At 34.5% G+C, this 18,623-nt stretch overlaps 1 protein-coding gene across 8 annotated transcripts in view; it reads right to left on the bottom strand.

The window, feature by feature from the left end:
- The window catches only part of ZFPM2 (zinc finger protein, FOG family member 2), a 457,064-nt gene that overhangs the window by 242,928 nt on the left and 195,513 nt on the right, over positions 1–18,623 (bottom strand). Inside the window, exons 1-2 of one of the 8 annotated variants that reach the window (XM_077846936.1) lie at positions 4,340–4,431; positions 2,348–2,436 (exon numbers count right to left, since the gene is read on the bottom strand). The exons of 5 other annotated variants lie outside the window; for them this stretch is intronic. The gene's annotated coding sequence lies outside the window, so the exon portion shown is untranslated. Of the gene's footprint in view, positions 1–2,347; positions 2,444–4,339; positions 4,432–18,623 lie in introns of those variants that run through there. 2 more of the 8 variants (XM_077846938.1, XM_077846937.1) reach the window with 2 other exon arrangements.

Here is an 18,623-nt window from a genome sequence, read left to right as displayed (position 1 = left end):
ACACATATCTAGAAAAAAGTTGCTATGGTTGATGTCAAAGAAGTCACTGCCCATGTTCTCTTTTAGGATTTTTATGGTTTCAGCCTCACCTTTAGGTCTTTAATCTATTTTGAATTTGTTTTTGTGTATGGTGTAAGAAAGCAGCTCAGTTTCTTTCTTTTACATGTATCCATCCAGTTTCCCCAACATCATTTGTTAAACAGACTGTCTTTTTCCCACTGGATATTCTTTCTTGATTTGTTGAAGATTAATTGTCCATATAATTGTGGGTTTATTTCAGGGTTTTCCAGTCTGTTCCATTGATCTAAGTGTTTATTTTTGTGCCAGTACCATACCATTCTGATGATGACAGCTTTGTAATGTAACTTTGTAATGTATGCTGCCTGCAGCTTTGCTTTTCTTTTTCAAGATACCTTTGGCTATTCAGGTTCTTTTCTGGTTCCATACAAATTTTAGTATTGTTTGTTTTAGTTCCATGAAAGATGCTACTGGTATTTCGATAGGCATTGCATTAAATGCATAGATTGCGTTTGATAGTATAGCATGAGCATGGAATGTTTTTCCATTTCTATGTGTCATCTTCAATTTCTTTCACCACTATTTTATAGTTTTCAGGGTACAAGTCTTTCACCTCTTTGATTAGGTTTATTCCTAGGTATCATTATTTTGGATGCAATTGTAAATGGGATTGTTTTCTTAATTTCTCTTTCTGCTGTTTCATGATTAGTATATAGAAATGCAAAGATTTCTGTACTTTGATTTTATATCCTGCAGCTTTACTGAATTCGTTTATCAGTTCTAGCAGATTTTTAGTGGAGTCTTGTGGGTCTTCTATATATAGTATCATGTCATCTGCAAATATCGAAAAAGTTTTACTTCTTCCTTACTGATCTGAATGCTTTTTACATCATTTTGTTGTCTGATTGCTGTGGCTAGGACTTTCAGTACTATACTGAATAAAACTGGTGAGAGTGGACATCCTTGTCTTGTTCCTGACCTTAAGGGAAAGTCCATTAAGGATAATGTTAGTTGTGGATTTTTCATATATGGCCTTTATTATGTTGAGGTATGTTCCCTCTTAACCTACTTTGTTGAGGGTTTTTATTATGAATGGATGTTGTACTTTGTCAAATGCTTTATCTGCATCTATTCAAATGATTATATGATTTTTATCCTGTCTGTTATTGATGTGATATATTACATGATTGATTTACAAATATTGAACCACCTTGCAACCCAGGAATAAATGCCATTTGATTGTGGTGAATGATTTTTTTAGTGTAATGCTGGATTGAGTTTGCTAATATTTTGTTGAGGATTTTTGCATCCATATTCACCAGGGATATTGGCCTGTAGTTCCCTTTTTTAGTGGTATCTTTATCTGGTTTGGATACGACAATATAGTATTTCTAAAAATTGTTGGAAAAGATCTTGTAAGCTGCCTTCATCTTAAATAATGCTAGCCTTTTCTTAAAAATTTCCTATACTCTTTTTTGATAATTTCACAAACTCCTGAAACTGAGATAACAATACTAGCCTTACTAGAAGCCATCACCTCAAGCTCTAAAATTCAGAGAGATGAGCTCATCTTTAAGTGTCTCTATTATGTCCTCTCAGTTTACAATGCTTGGCAATAGAAGGAATCCTTTCATCGCTGATTCCTCTGACAAACCAGATGCAGTTACTTATTCTCTAACAGATGAACAGAACACATTCAGAACTGATAGTGTGATTCTTGATACTAGAGTCAGGCACCCAGAAGTAACCACAATTATCTAAGATACATATATAATGCAAGAAGTGCTCTTCTTTTAAAAAAAAGTCTAGACTTTTAACATCATAATTATTATTCGATGACATGTATTAGGATACTCACACAGTCAAAAAGGCATTAAATTTAAAGGCTATCTACAAAACTCTATGTAAATGAGTAATGAGTTGCCTACAAATACCATCAGCTTTTGTAAACAAATGTTAGAAGCTAGAAAGTATGTTTGGAATGATGTATATCTGTCATATATGTATAAATGTGTCACCTGATGACATCCTTCAAAAAAGGCTTTTTTGTTTTGTTTTTAGAAGAAAGATGGGTAAAAAATGCAAAGAGTACTTGCACTAAGCTACCCAAACAGTAAGTTATGACTGATTTTCTCTCTAGCTTCTTTAACTTAAAACCACAGGTAGTAAAAAAGCATTCTGTGTATTCATTGTAATTTCTTTATATTACCTTAAATATTGGTTATTTGCAATAGAGTTAATATACAACAGATATAATCTTGCAGAAATAATTATGCATGGGTTTAAACTAGGGTCAAAATAATGTAAGAGCAAAGACGAAACATCTTACCTCCAATTTGTAATAATAATTTATATTTTCTCCCCCGCCAAATGCATGAGTGCTGCACAATTTTTTATTTTCTGATATGATGAATCACACTAAAAATAGGAAGCCATGATACTTTTTATGAGCATACTGGAAAATAATCACATATATAGATAATAAGGAGATGAACAATGGGACATCATTAAATTAGATTTAACAAATCCTTACAATGACTTCATAAATCATTAAGAGTGGGGATTATATGCTTTCAGGATTCAATAATTCAGATCATATGAGAAAAAAGTTTATGGATCATCTTGAAAATCAGTTTATATTCCCTGGATATCCACTGACTTCTGGCTACTTTGATGCCATGGGCATCAATTGAATTTCTTAATTGTTCTTCCAAAGTTTCTTGTGAACATGAGATCATATGTGTAAAAGACTCAACATAGTAAGTATTCAATAAATATTAAAATTTTACCTTAGTATTTCATAATTGAGAAGGAAAGAAAAGCACATAGGTAATAATTACTTGTATCCAACATATAGACTTGCTTGATAATCATAATTACCCAAACTAGAACTAGCTTTTACCCAGAATCACTTTAATTCCAGATAAAAAGGATGGAGGCATAAAATATCCTACTGAATCCAACAGATGACAGGAACAGGTCCCAGAGCTGATTCTACCTACATACGTAATGGAGAGCTTCAGCCCAAAGTGACCCCATGCTGGTATTTCTTTTAAACTTCAGAGTTAAGCCAGGCAAAGGTATGTAGTTGTGAAGGTTAACATCAAAGGTGAGTCACCCATTCCATTTCTAGATAACTAAGATTAACTGTTCCACTGACATTATCTTTTTTTTTTTTTTTAAGATTTTGTTTATTCATTAGAGACACAGAGAGAGGCAGAGACACAGGCAGAGGGAGAAGCAGGCCCCCTGCAGGGAACCCGATGTGGGACTCGATCCCAGGACCCCAGGATCATGCCCTGAGCTGAAGACACAAGCTCAACCACTGAATCACCCAGGCATCCCCACTGACATTTTCTTGATATAGATTTCCCAAAAGGAGAAAATAAAGAACTTGCTAATACATTAGTGAAAAAGAAGCTTAATTAAAACAATTAGAAAGTATTTATCCTTACTATTTATCATTAGATTTTTTTTTCATTTCCCTCTTCAATGCTCTCAATTATAGAAAAACCATCTCAGCGGTTGAGCATCTGCCTTCAGCTCAGGGCGTGATCCCGTAGTCCCAGGATTGAGTCCCACATCAGGCTCCCTGTACGGAGTCTGCCTCTCTCTCTCTGCCTGTGTCTCTGTTTCTCTCTATGTCTCTCATGAATAAATAAATTAATTTTTTTTAAATGAAACATTTATTGAATGCTTATTCTCTTCCAGACATTATATTGAGTCCTCTACCTAATGGTCTCTCTTTTCACAACAAACTTAAGAAGAGCATCTGGGAAATAAATTGATGCCCGTGGTAAATCACTCAAATGAAAGTAAAAGCATCTTTATTAGTTGTCATAATCTCTTTTTTTAAAGATTTTATTTACTTATGAGAGACAGTGTACACGTGCATGAACAAAGGAGGAAGAGAGGGGGATGGAGAAGCAGACTCCCCACTGTGTGGGTAGCAGAACACAGGGCTAGATCCCGGACCTCAAGATCATGACTTGAGTGGAAGTCAGACACTTAACCAACTGAGCCATCCAGGCACCCCCATAATCTTTTTTTATAACACTTTTATTTATTTTTCTAAGTTATTTAGTGTAGATGTACATATTATCTCCTTTTTCTTTTTAACTCAAGAGAACACTCTGACTCAAATTGACGCAATTAAGTCACTAAAGTGACTTAATAAAGTCAATAAAGGAAAGAAAAGTTGATCAGGATTAAAGAATAGCTACTATCATGTAATACATGAGAGACAGATACTAGGAAGAAACAGAAGTCTCTAACACTGCTATATCGAATAACAATGATTAAATGTATAATGGAGAGTTACCTTTAAGTCATGGACAATACTAATTTCTCGATGGTAAAAATGGCAATATTCCAAACATAAAGAGATACTCCCTCCAATATTTCTTCAAAAATGTTCCTTATTATAATCCTTCACACTTATATATATCTTTATCAAAATCAAAGGTTATTCCTCAGCCAGAACCCTGTGAAAATGCAGATTTATTATTATTACTATCATTATTTTCAGCCATTTTGTTCAACATTTTGAAATTCTTAAGCCAAAGATGCTAAACCTCAATAAAGCATGTCTTCAGGAAAAAAAAAAAAAAAACAGTATTTTTAAGTACATGATTAATTTATTCTCTTGAATTTTCAAAGCCAACAAAGTATGAACAAATTAAGGTTCCCATACAATGATTGTATTTACCAGTATTTATTATTAACCCATGTACATCAGGAAAGATTACGGTTCCATAGCAAGCCATGGGATAAGCATTGGCATTTAGTCCTAACCAAATCACTTCTTAATTTATTTGCTGAGCAAACATGCAATGTGCATTACTTGTTATCAGTGTGCATTCTGGAGATCACCTTCCTTAAATAATTTTGCTCAACTGAAGATCATTAAATCAGTACTTCAAACCCAGCTTGTGTCTACAATAAAGCAAACTCTTCCACCTTTATACTTAATCACAACCATATGAGCCATTACACCTCCTTTTTTCCAGTATATAGAATTAGAGTAGAACGTTTTTAGTTTCAGCTTCATTATATTGAATGACAATCAAGCTGGCAGAACCAAAGCTAAAATTTAAAACAGGAGCTTGAAGCAGAGGATAGTATAAACAATATTTGAAATGACACTACTTCATAGAATAAATTCTAAAGCACTTAGGAGAAATTAATTTACATACACACAATGCAATTATAAGAAAAGAAGGGGCCAGCATCATTAGGGCAGGGTGAAAGAAGACTCCAATTACAAATCATGGTGATCCCCTCTTGACCTCACTTAGAATATTGTTAGTCATAAATAGATTCTACTGTATGCAATAAAAATGACAGATCTTCATTTTTATATATATTCTAATACCTATGCTAGGACTGACCATCTCCTAAATAGTTCAGACTCCTGAGGTTTTCCTACTCCTGTAACTGAGAAATTTATATTGGAACATGCTATTCTATTTCAGAATTTTAGTATTTGAGAAAACTGAGGGCTTCTGTTTTGCCACGTATATGGAAATATCATATAAAGTACCAAATGGACATGAAGAGGCAGTCCTCCAAACATCTTTTGATAACCAGTCACTTCCAGTTAGAATTGTTCACTTTCTACTTTCATTTTTGCACCAACATCCATAGAGTACTTGTAGCAAATGAACATGTACATGTATATGCCTAATATCAATAATATTGTCTGGCTGACTATTATCAAGATAGATGCTTCGGAAAATAAGGTATTATGTTAACTTTGTTCTTCAGACCTAGTACTGCACCTTGAATAAAGTAAGGATTTTATAAATATTATGTGATTATACAGAGGATGGAAGGAAGGAGAGAGGGATCAGAGGGAAAAAGGAAATGAAGAGAGAATGTGAACATACTCCTTGCAAAAGTATATAGAGTGACTTCAACTATAGAGAATAAGTTGAATATGAAACGAAGACATGAAAGATACATCACTTAAAATTAGAAAACAAAGATTCTTTCCTTTATATTGTATTAACAGGTTTAGTATCTTCCAAATATATGAATAAGGAAGTGATAAGAAGAAAAGAAGAGATTGATGAGTTTATATAAGCTAAACTGAGTCAGAGAGTGTCATACAATAAAGTTCCTCTTTGCTGTTGAAATTTATGATTCCATTCTGTGTAACAGTACATCCTTTTAATCCAAGGGAGACAGGCTGGGAAAACTGTGTCTCCCCACTCTTGAAAGGAAATGGAGGTAAATTCTTCGAGGTTTTTAATCCAGCAAGTTCTTATTTAACTTCTAATCATGGAAATAAATATCAAACTGAACAAATAGCCTACTAATATCACTAAGCTTTTTTATTGGCTTTAACTATGCATTTCAAGAGATCCCAAGCAGGTAAACACCTTTCTGGACACTAGGAACAGTCTAATGAACTATCTGGCTTCCTGAGAACACTTCTAGTTCTCAAAAGAATTATAGTTTCAATACACACACACACACACACATTCACAGACAAATATGAATGAAACTGGACAAATCAGAATAAGATAGGAGAGTTGAATCAATGTTAGTATCTTGGTTGTGATATCATACTATAGTTTTGCAAACTGTTACCATTAGAGGAAACTAGGAAATGCAGTCAAGAGACCTCTCTGAGTTATTTCTTACAGTTACATGTGAATTTATAATTATCTCAATAAAAATTTCAGTTGAAAATATAGATTTATAACCTTGTGAGCCCTTAAACTAACTTGTAATTACCAAAAACAAAGGCAACCAGAGTTAACCCATCCCTCTATAGATAGAAGAGAAGATATCAGAGATAGATAGAAGAATAAGCAACTGGGCAGCCCAGGTGGCTCAGCGGTTTAGCACCGCCTTCAGCCCAGGGCCTGATCCTGGAGACCCAGGATCAAGTCCCACATCAGGCTTTCTGCATGGAGCCTGCTTCTCCCTCTGCCTGTGCCTCTGCCTCTCTCTCTCTCTCTGTGTCTTTCCTGAATAAATAAATAAAATCTTTAAGAAAAAAAAAAGAAGAAGAATCAGCAACTGAAGATAGAAGAATCAGCAACTGATAGAAGATATCTATAGATAGAAGAATCAGCAACTGAAGCAAATATAAAATCTATCTTTGTAAGTTTTATAATATTGTAAGGAGAGAAATTATCTTGAATATTCATATATCCACCTCATTAATTAAAGAACTGAAAACAAACAATATATGACACTTCTCTTTTCTATATTTATTGCTTATTTGTAGAACCTCAACTATAATATTTGTAATTCACCATCAATAAATAAAAATTAGTTACAGTACCTGTCAGAAAATAAAAATTTGTCATACAAGAATTATTTACTGCATAAATAATAAAGTACTTCATCTTTGGAGTTGGTATTCCTGCTGAGTCTGAAAAAAGTAATTTTTGACAATTTTTTCAAAGCACTAATTTTGAAATGTGAATGCTAGTTAGTAATTTTCTAATATATAGACAGACTTATCAACAATGCTTATAATTAATTGTCAAATACCTGTTTTTGGAAAAAAATTTTGTACATTTATAAAGTATTAGCAATTTTTCTCAAATGCCGATGATTTAAATGGCATTTGGTGTCCATTTTCTCATCCATTCCTTTTTGTGAGACTCAGATGCTATACCCAGGCAGATAAAGTCATTACAATACTGACATAAAATAGTGAACTATGAGAAATACACCGCCAGAATGGATTTAATCTTCTATACTGTTTTAAATGGAAATATATTGTATGATTATACATTTTGTAGAATGGCAACACTGATATTACTGCTCCCTGGTGAAAGATTCTAAAATCTCCATTTATTTGGCTGGTGTAGGTATGGCCTTAGGTGTACACCTACAAGTAAATTAAATCTAATTGCTTATTTTCAGTTTCCTCGGAAAGTACTGCCTTTAAGCAAGATGTAAATGCATTTAAATGGGTATGTTCATCTGAAACTCTGTTCAATAAGTCAAGTGTTTCTTGCAATATAAAGATTCTTCTTTGATCCAGGATATTCATGATATTTCACTTAAAAGTACAGACACAGCATGGTGGAACTGAAAGAGAGTCTGTTTTGAAGTCAGATGGACATGGGCTCTAATTCCAGCTTTGCTACTTAACAGCTGTGTGACACGACAGTTAAACTGAAACTCCAAGTCCTCATTTATAAAAACGAGAGAAATAATACCTATCATATGGGATTCTCGTAATAATTACAGAGTATAATATGCATGATAACGCCTACCATAAAGCATACTTTTCAAAAAGAATATTATGTCAGGAATAATATTAAAACTTTGCACAGGCTCTGGAGAATAGAATTAATACAGAATATCTGTGAACTCCTCCTGCCTCCCACTGTTGGTGAGCAAATAAGCACCAGATGCTTTATTTTGAGACATGGGTTCATGATTTAACTCTAAAGAAGAAAAGTCTGAACTTCCGGGTCAGTCTGCAATCACACAACTACCAAAACAGCAAGCCACAGAAAACTGTTTCAAAGTCATGCAGTGGCATTGAGAAAAAATTGATGCATAATGTAAAAACAAATTGCATATTCACAAACACTTTTCAAGTTAAATAATTTAACAAAATGGAAGCAAAGGGAGAAAAAAAAAAAGCGTCCAGCTGCGATTTTCTGAATGTGGGACCTTGCTGCTAATCTAGTTGGAGTGATACTTTCTTATGTCTTCTTTGTGATGCTAGAAGTATCACATAAAAGATCTACAAAAGGGATGAGGATGAAATCTGCTGAAAAAAATTCCTGATGTGTAGTGATCACTTATTTCATATAAACATCAAAATGTATGTTACACACCTTCTTTTAAGTGGAACAAGTGTTTTTTTAAGTGGAGGGGGATTAGGGACAAAGGGAGAGGGAGAGAATCTTAAGCAGGCTCCATGCTCACCAACCTGAAATCCTGACGAGAATCAAGAGCTGGGCACTTAACCAACTGAGCCATCAGGGTATCCCTGGAACAAGTATTTTAAAGCAAAGTCTCCAAATAAAATTTTAAGGAGAGGATTAAATTTCCTAGTATACATTTATTAAGAGAAAGTAGGTTTCACTTAATTAGCTTTCAATAATCTTAACACATTTTATTGATTATAAAACAAATATGTTATTATTAATTTATCACATGCCATAATTAACACTTTATAGTGCCTACTATGCACAATATACTATGCTACTTGCCTTTCTTGTATTATCTCATTTACCTGTTAGAAAAACCATCTGCTTATTTCAACTTAGCAGATGAAAAAGCTGAGGTTTTATGAGACTAAGTCATCTGACCACATTCACAAAACCTTGCTCAAGTAGCAAACCCTACACTGAGAGACCTGTAAACACGAACTCCACATACTAAATATTCTCCCTCCCAAAAAATCCCTCTGAATATATTTGAGCCTTCCTCAAGTCTCCGGTTAAAAATTTTTCTGAGTTTTTTTATATAAAAAAATTCTAACATTTAAAAATAATTTTTCATCTTGAGACAAAATAAGGGAGCATAGAGACAGAGAGATAAACAGAGAAAGAGACAGAGTTTGAGAAAGCAAGAGCGAGAGAGAAAGAAGCAAATAATCTGAATACAATAATCCAAAGTAAAATTTAAAATAAAATACTGAGAGGCATCTGTCTCAGTTGATTAAGCGTCTTACTCCTGGTTTTGGTCATGATATCCGGGGTGCCAGATTGAGCCCCAGGTCTGGGTCTGCGCTGGCTGTGGAGCCTGCTTAAAATTCTCTCTCCCCACCCCTCTAAAAACTAATAAAATAAAAATAAAATAAATAAAACAAAACTCAGGCAAACTAGACTTAATAAATAACATTTCTGAGAATATTAAAATAATAAGACCTGCAAACATTCTGCTTTTTAAAGTTATATAAAAGTCCAAATTGGTAATGCAGGTGGGGAAAATATGAATGAATAATAAAAAATAATAACAAGATGACCAAAAAAAGTACACTTAAGGGATTTAACATTGGTAAAATGATACAAAAATACCCCTTGATTTGCCTGGCTGATGCTGGACAACTTTGTGTTTAGGGTTCTGTGGCTATCTCCTATACCAATATAATTATAACTTTGCAATAAAAAGAGGTGTATAATAAATCCAAGGCTCTTTCTGCCAGCTCACAAAGGTGCATGTAAATTGTTGAAGGTCAGTTTTATGGGTTCTTTTACAATCTGTCATAGTCATGACTACACATAAAAATTGTCCCGAGGACAATAAATACATCTCAGGCAAGGCCCCACTCTTTTCCACAACGTGTAGCCACTATGATGAAATTGTGGTTCCAAATGTACAGTGAACTAAAATATCTATAGTAGAAAATGTCTAGAAAGTCACTCCTATGTTCACTATAAACAAATTTTCATACGTGTGTGGTCCTGATGGTCGCAGTCTATTTCACTGATAATTCTCCAATGTGTCTATATTCACCAATTTCATGTGTCAGCATCCCTCTTTTAGGATCAAATTAAAGCTTTTCATAAAATCAACTGAAGTATGTACATTGTGATGTATTGCTGTTCACAGTGGCTTAATAAAATATCATGTTATCTTTCAATGTTTAACAGAATACAGACACTTCGTGAGCAATAAATATTGACAGTGAGATCATAATATTATTGAACTACTCAGGCACCCCACACTATCTCTTTGAGACGGGAAAATATTCCTGAAGTAGGCTTAAAAACAAAAGGTGCAAGAGGCAGAAGAAAATTATGAGCCATTTCATTGCTTTAATTCAAAATAAAGCTATATTTTTAAACAGATTACAACATAATAACAACATTGGAAATCCAAAAAGCTTGTAACAAGAATGATCAGTCACAGATGAAGTTCTGGACTTTTTTGTTAGTGACAGTCTCCGGTATTTCCTGGCCTCTATAGGACAGACATCATCTATCCACTGAAATATAATATTTAAACTGTTAAAAAGTGAAAAGGTCTCTACCCTAAAAGACAGAAAATACTTCCATAAATACAGTAACAGCACTTCAACAGTGTCTTAAACATAACATCTTCCAGCTAAAGTAAATGCAATCTGTCATTTTGGAATAATAACATTTTCCTTTCCATTGCAGTGAAGGAGGCAGGAAGAGAGGATTTATCAAGATTTATTATCTATCTATCTATCTATCTATCTATCTATCTATCTATCATCTATCTATCTATCTATTTTTAGGCATCTTAGGGATATAGTTCCTTTCAACCTCAAAATAATACTATATGGTGAGTATCATGATGCCCATTTCACACACCAAGAAGCAAAGGCTTAAATAGATTAAGTGATTTGTTATGGGTGCAGTCAGGATTTCACATCAATGCCTGCAGATTGTATCACATACACCCCTCCTTACCTAGGGATGTGTATTCAATATAATTCTCAAGACCATTAAGAATATAACATATGTCTAGTTTTTAGCATGGGGTGTCTTATTCATTTGCAAATATTTGCTGTCAACATAGAACCTATACCAAATATAAGATTTTAATGAAGCTATCGTGGCCTTCATTTTCTACTTGGGAGATCAACAATCTATTCCTCATTTAAGATTTGAAGTTATTAACAAAAAGTAAATATCTTTGTAGTCTGATTTAGTAGTTTGGACCTAAACAAAGAAAGAATTGGTAAAGTAGAAAAAAACAACAACAATCTTGAATTATCTCCAATACCATCCTATCAACCATAGTAAGACTCTGATTATAGAAATAAGTAAATAAATAGTAATTAAATAAAATTATTTAATATTTTATCATCTTAACAAGTGAGACTGTTGTGGATTTTTTCACTTTAAATATCTCATGACTCTAATAAAACAATTGTTGGGCCATGATTTTGGGATCTAGTTTAGCAAGAGATCTAGTAGCTGCAAGAACTTTGAAAATCATTTCTAATCCTATGATTTCAAGAATCTATGGCAGTCACCCACATTTCACTCCACGAACTACAATAATCACAAGGTAACAAGAGAGATATTCACAACTGACACATTACAGTTCAAGGGAAGATGCTTTAACTGGAGCAGACTTTTGATTTGACAGCCCATTTCACTGGATGCATTCCAAAGCTCTCCCACAGGTTCCAAAAGGGAGCCTTGGTCCTATCATTCTTCTTTTCTGACACCCATTCTTCCCTGACTGCCCCCATGTTTTAATATGAGTCTCCCTAGCACTAATCATGCTAAAGGTATGTGATATTCTGGCTATCTTATTCGGCATTCACAAGTGAAAACAGCACTTAAAGCCAACAATGTGTCCTGTGTTCATAAATATGTCTTTTGAACCATCTAGAGGAATTTTCATTGTTTGCAACATGGACAGAGCCCCCATTATCTTGGTGCAAATAAAAGCAGTTCTTAACAGAAATATGTTTTCTTTACTGAACATTATAAAAGGCCCCCTGACCTTCAACTTGAAGAGTATGGCATTTAGAAAAAAAGTATAAGATTCCACACAAACTATGAAAAATAGAAGAGAGACAAGAGAGAGAAAAGAAACTTGGCAAAGAACATCAAGACTTACTTATAAACAACTCTCTTCTTCCCTTTAAGATAATCAGAAATATGCTATCAATAATAATACTCTGAGACCAAAGGAACTGGTGGTCTGAAAAAAGTTAACATAAATATTAAAACAGACCACATTCATTATTAAACAGTAAAATTAAAATCGTAATATTCCCAATATGACCTGGTGTCTTTAGAAGTTGAGTTACATTTTATTCCTTAAGAACTTAGGGCTAACTAATACATCATTTATTCAAGGTCGATTACCGTATAAAATTTTTGTTTAAACTACCATGTGATTTCAAACACACCTTTGTTTTAGCCAAATATATGGCTCATTAAAACTTTGAAATATTCCATAACTCTCTAGAATTCAAGGGTCTCTGTCAAGACCTATTACCTGTGCAGACAAGTTCTCAACTAATTAAAATTTTCATGAAACTGTGCAGAAAAAAAGAAACTGTGCAGAGACACATACTATAAAAATAATAAATATAGGAAAAGTAAAATAAAATTCTTAATTTTGAAAACAAACAATCATAAAACAGTTAAAAAATAATGTCACAGCATGGTCACTTGTGAACACTGAAGTCCATGAACATATATCTCCAGCATCCCATGTAACATGCTTAAGAATGACTTTAATCAGAAAGCAGACAGAGCTAAACTCTCCCTTTAGGGCTGAACATCTGAAGTGAGCCGGGAGGCTAAAATAATCAGGTGAATATAGACACTATAATTTTCAGAGAACCTCACAGTCCTTTTAGGCCTGAGACTGACTTCACAATTTCTTTGAAATGCTGAAAAGAAGCCCAGAAAAATCAAAGCAAAGGATTATTATCCAGAGAATCCAAACTGTAGGCTGTAATACGAAGTTCAGTTTGCTTCCAAGGCAAACAAAATACTCTATTTTGTGATGGAGTACATGTTGAAATCCTGTTTGTTACATGTAGAGTAGGGGCAAGTTTCTGAAACACTTCTGTCACAGTCTTCTTTGCTAATATGCAATCATATCTGGGTTTAACAGTGGTTGTCACTCTACTCATTCAGGATTAGGACTAATTTTTGAATCACTGGCTCATAAGAGATGTGCATTAATCAGGACTGCCTCAGTAGCATGCATTAATAAAAAAAAAAAAAAAAACCCTGCAACTGTGGTTCTGTATGTATGCTACACGGAAACACAAAGGTTACTTGGGAAACAGACTGTCTTTACTTTATGAATTATGAAGCTTCTATGGAAATCTGGATCATAATGTAAAGTAGTTATTTATTTAATGGGAAGGAGGCCAATGGCAGAGTCACTTGGAATTTCCAGTCTATTTATTCCCCAATGACACGCCTTCATATATTTGACTCAAGACCTTATTTGAACATTGTGTGGAAAATTATAAGAGCCAAATGCCGTGTCTTAGGAGATATGCCATGTATTAGGAGAATGCCATCTTATGATCTCAATGTTACTAATCTCTGAAAACTTGCTGTTGCTATAGACACATCTTCCTTTGGTCATTCATTAGAAGGCATACTCCTGACTCCTTCCAATCTGTGCCCCACACTACAGCTAAAGCAATCATTTTCAAATTGTCAATATCATCATCTTCTTTAGTACTTCTTGCTCAAAAAACTTCATGTCTTTCCACTGGTCTTAAGACAAAGGGAAAATCTTAAAGTCTCTTAAATGCACTGACTGTTCCCTGTCCTCTTTGTTCTCTGTGTTTCAGTCCACCGATTTTCACCAATCTCTTATATGTACTAGAAAAACCGCACACACTGTCCCTTCTGCCTGAATATTCTCTCTTTAGCTAATTGAATCCTATTTATCCTCACCCTATTCCTGCAGAGAAAACTTCCCTCCTTTTATAGAGTTTACCTTCTGGTTAGAAAGGTGGGTAAAAAAGAAAGAAACGGGGGTGGGGTGACAAAGAGCTTAGAAAGTAATATTCGGAATAGGTATACAGGATAAACATACAGGTTTCTCTCTTCTGCTAGTCTTGTACAACAAATTGCAATGGTAATTGTGGTAACACAGCTCCCAAATTATTCAGGAACATGCCAAATGTTTTCTTTATATAGAACTCTCCTGGATACATAAGAAGCCTTTTAATTTTTCCTTGAGATTACCTAAGAAATCACACACTTCTCATCCATGAGCAGTTAAAGAAGAAAGTGAGTGTTTTATCTCTCTGGTCAACCCTCACAAATTTTGAAGTTCATCTTGACCACCTGAAGGGATTCCTGTTAATACTTTCACAGCGTTCACCAAAATCTAGAAACATCTTCTCTTAAAATTGTCCTTTTTTAGCCAGTCTGATTAAGCTATGTTTATGAGTGTTACAAGATAGGCAAGAAAAATAGTATGTTGATGGTCTTCTTTACTCCAGGGGTACTTACAAAGCAGTTTCAAGTTACCTGCATTTCACAGGCAGGTCTTTTACCTGGTTATGTTTGTGTAATATAAATGTCAAGAAATATATTCAAAATGCAGTTATCCCTCCTACACATGAATCAGATTTGTTAATTCTACACATTCTTCAATTTTCTGGAGCATTACAAGAATTTATGATAAAAAAAAAGTATGGTTCTGAATACTGATGCAACGATACAGACACCTCTCTCCCTCCCAATGTACATACAAATCCTCCAATATTGGGATTTTTAGCTACATCCTATGTGTCTCACTGACACAACTACTTAATGCCACTGATGATCACTCTTATTTTGTTTTTTTTTCCACAGCTCCTGTAAACCTGCCATAATGAGTTAGAATTATGCCCAGCAGAGGAGGTACACTGTGCCCCCAAGTGCATCATTTAGTGAGCACAATTATGTAATAGAAATGTAAAATGCACAGTCACTATGTGTAAGTCAACAGGAATTTGTCAATATTGTTGCATCTTTTTTATTCCATAAGAAAGCTGAGCAAGAGAATTAGGTGGGCAGCTAAGCATTCTCTTTAATAACATCAAGAAAAACAGTACCATATTGAAGGAAAAATGTTAACATTGCCATTAGCTTTTTAAAATATGTAAAGAGTGATTTTCTTAGAAAAATCAAGAGTGCACAAATTTGTCATGTTCACATCTGACCTTCTATACTACTACTTTATGGTAAAAACAAATGTTTTCTAAAAGTCATTCAAACCTAGATTTGTGATAAGTACATATAGAGATATTTTAAAACTTGGCTTTTAACAATTTATATGATTTATGAAATTACATTAATATATAAAACAAGGTATCTCTCTGTGGACATTTTTTCATCATAATTACATTGCATAGGATGCACATTTGGTTTTAAAACTATCGACAGAACCAGTAATTTTTTGGACGTTTTGAATAACCCACTACAGCAGCAGAAGAGTTCTTTGGAATTTTATTTCTATGTAAACTATTAATACCTTAATCACTTTTATTTAGACATCTTCAGCAAGAGTCTGGAAAATGGATAGTTATTATATTCTGTAAATTTTTGTCAAAACAAAAGATTTTCCATCTTCAAAAAGGACTCTCAAAATATTTTCTCTTTCAGAAGTGGTAGGGCTTGAATTGTACCCTTCGCCTAAAAAAATGATATTTGAAATCTTAATGCCCAATACCTCAAAATTACACCTAATTTGAAATAGGGTCAGTGAGCTAAGATAAGGAGTATTCTGTGCCCATAATCCTATTTGACTGGTGTTCTTAGAAGATGATGGCCATGCAGCAGAGGCACGCAGGGAAAACACCATAGGACAGTGAAGGCAAGGATTGTGAAGTGAGGCATCTGTACACCAAAGTGCCCCAAGGGTTACCTGCAGAGCAGCAGGAGCTAGGACGAGGCAAAGAACTCCCCTATGGAGTCCTGAGGGAGCATAACCCTGCTGCCATTTTGCTTTCAGACCAACGGCCTGTGAGAAAATAAACTTCTGTTGTTTTTAACCACTTAGTTTGTGGTACTTTTTTAGGACAGCCCTAAGAAATGAACACAAGAAGGAAATCAGGCATATGATAAAGTGTGACACAGCTCAACCAATACCACTCACCAACCTTAATGCTACTATCTCAGTTACTCCTACCATTGGAACACAGAAGTAGCTTGTGTAACATCTCCTCCATAATTCAGACCTCTACCACTGTAAGAGCTGAATTTTTCAAGACAGTTATTTTAAAAGTAAATAAATAAGTAATGAATTTGAACCAAATATCAAAACTTCCTTAAATATACTGAACAATGGGGGAATTTAAATAAAATTTATTTTATTTTTTAAAAGATTTTATCTATTCAAGAATGACACACAGAGAGGCAGAGACAAAGACAGAGGGAGAAGCAGGCTTCTTGCAGGAAGCCCGATGTGGGACTCGATCCCTGGACCAGAATCACGCCCTGAGCTGAAGGCAGACACTCAACCACTGAGCTACCCAGGTATCCCAAAATTTCTTTCTTCTTTCTTTCTTTCTTTCTTTCTTTCTTTCTTTCTTTCTTTCTTTCTTTCTTTCTTTCTTTCTTTCTTTTTTTTTAAAGATTTATTTATTCATTTGAGTGAGAGCAGGCGAGAGAGAACACGGACGCAGAGTGCACAAGCAGGGGGAAGGGCAGATGGAGAAGGAGAAGCAGCCCTCTCCACCCCTGCTGAACAGGGAGCCCAATGTGGGGCTCAATTCCAGGACCCTGGGATCATAGCCTGAGCCAAAGGCAGATGCTTTACTGATTGAGCCATTCATACTCCCCTAAACAAAATTTCACATGGAGAATTAGATAACAATGTATTTGAACATTAGTCCAACATAGTAAGCTTGCCTGCTGCCTGGATTTGCATCTTACGTACTGTAGAGCTCAAGTACCTACTACGGTATCAGTATCTCTATAAATGTTTACTAGTTGCTATGGATTGCATTTTAAGTCCCCTGAAATTCAAATGCTGAAGCCTTACCCCACACTGTGACTCTATCTGGAGACAGGATCTTTAGGAGGCTATTAAGGTTAAATGAGGTTATAAGGGTAGGGTCCTAATCTGATGAGATTGGTGTCCTTATGAGGTGAGGAAGAAAGAGCAAAGCACTCTGACTACAAACCAGGAAGAAAGCCTTCACTAGAACCCAACCATGTCAGCACCCTGATCTCAGACTTCAAACATCCAGAACTGTGAGAAAATAAATTTCTGTTATTTAAGCCATCCAGGTCATGCTACTTTGTTACGGCATTCCAAGCTAATACAATGGTGACCAAACTACTACATACTTAATGGCAAAAGATCCAGAACAAAACTATGTGGCAAAACATCAGATTGTCATGAGACTAATCCACCGAGCATAATCAGATTTTGGTAAAAATTATGAGAGTCTGGTATTGCTGGTTTCACAGGATAATAATAGCTTTTACAAAATTATAGAAAAGTCTCCCACTGGGGGCAAAGAAGTATTGGCATACCTCCTTTGTAGTGAATGCCAAAGACAGCAATCATCGTGTTATTTAGAATATGTTTGTTAACATAACAATCTGACTTTTAATCATGTTTAAGAATTTGATAGACATACTCTGGCCACGCATCTTATCTTTTTCAATTTTTTTATCCAAATAAATTTATAGGAATACGAACTAAAAATCAAGGTGCCAGGTCTTCTCTATAAACTGAGTTCCTCTTCCCACTCTATTTTCATTTTATTTGGTGAACTGTTTCTTTCTGAGTGGATGTGCTCACTTGGATCACTTTCTGAGTGGTGACTTCGAAGAATTAAAAAAAAAAATGCTGGGTGTTGTATCGATAAAAAAGAACACAGCAATGAATTTGTGAGTGTCTGGGGCGCATTCATGTAGAAGCAAAATGTACAGTGTTACTTGGTATACTGGTTACTTGGTTTATTAACTTTGAAACCTAGTAATCAGATTTCATACTGAGAATGTTACCAGTTATAATAATCGTATAAATAGAGTAATATATAGTAAAGTTTGATGGTGAATTTATGTTCAAAATTCTCTCATTGTTAAGAGCTGAACTGTGTTTCCTCAAAATTCCAGTGTTGAACTCCTAACTCTAATAACCTCAGAAGGTAACCGTATTGACAGATAGGGTGTTTAAGGTGATTAAGATAAAACGAGGTCATATGGATG

Source organism: Canis aureus, chromosome 14 (assembly GCF_053574225.1).
Source record: "Canis aureus isolate CA01 chromosome 14, VMU_Caureus_v.1.0, whole genome shotgun sequence".
Taxonomy (NCBI): domain Eukaryota; kingdom Metazoa; phylum Chordata; class Mammalia; order Carnivora; family Canidae; genus Canis; species Canis aureus.
Note: the sequence above shows the minus strand (reverse complement) of the source record. Positions and strands in the feature narration are given on the sequence as shown.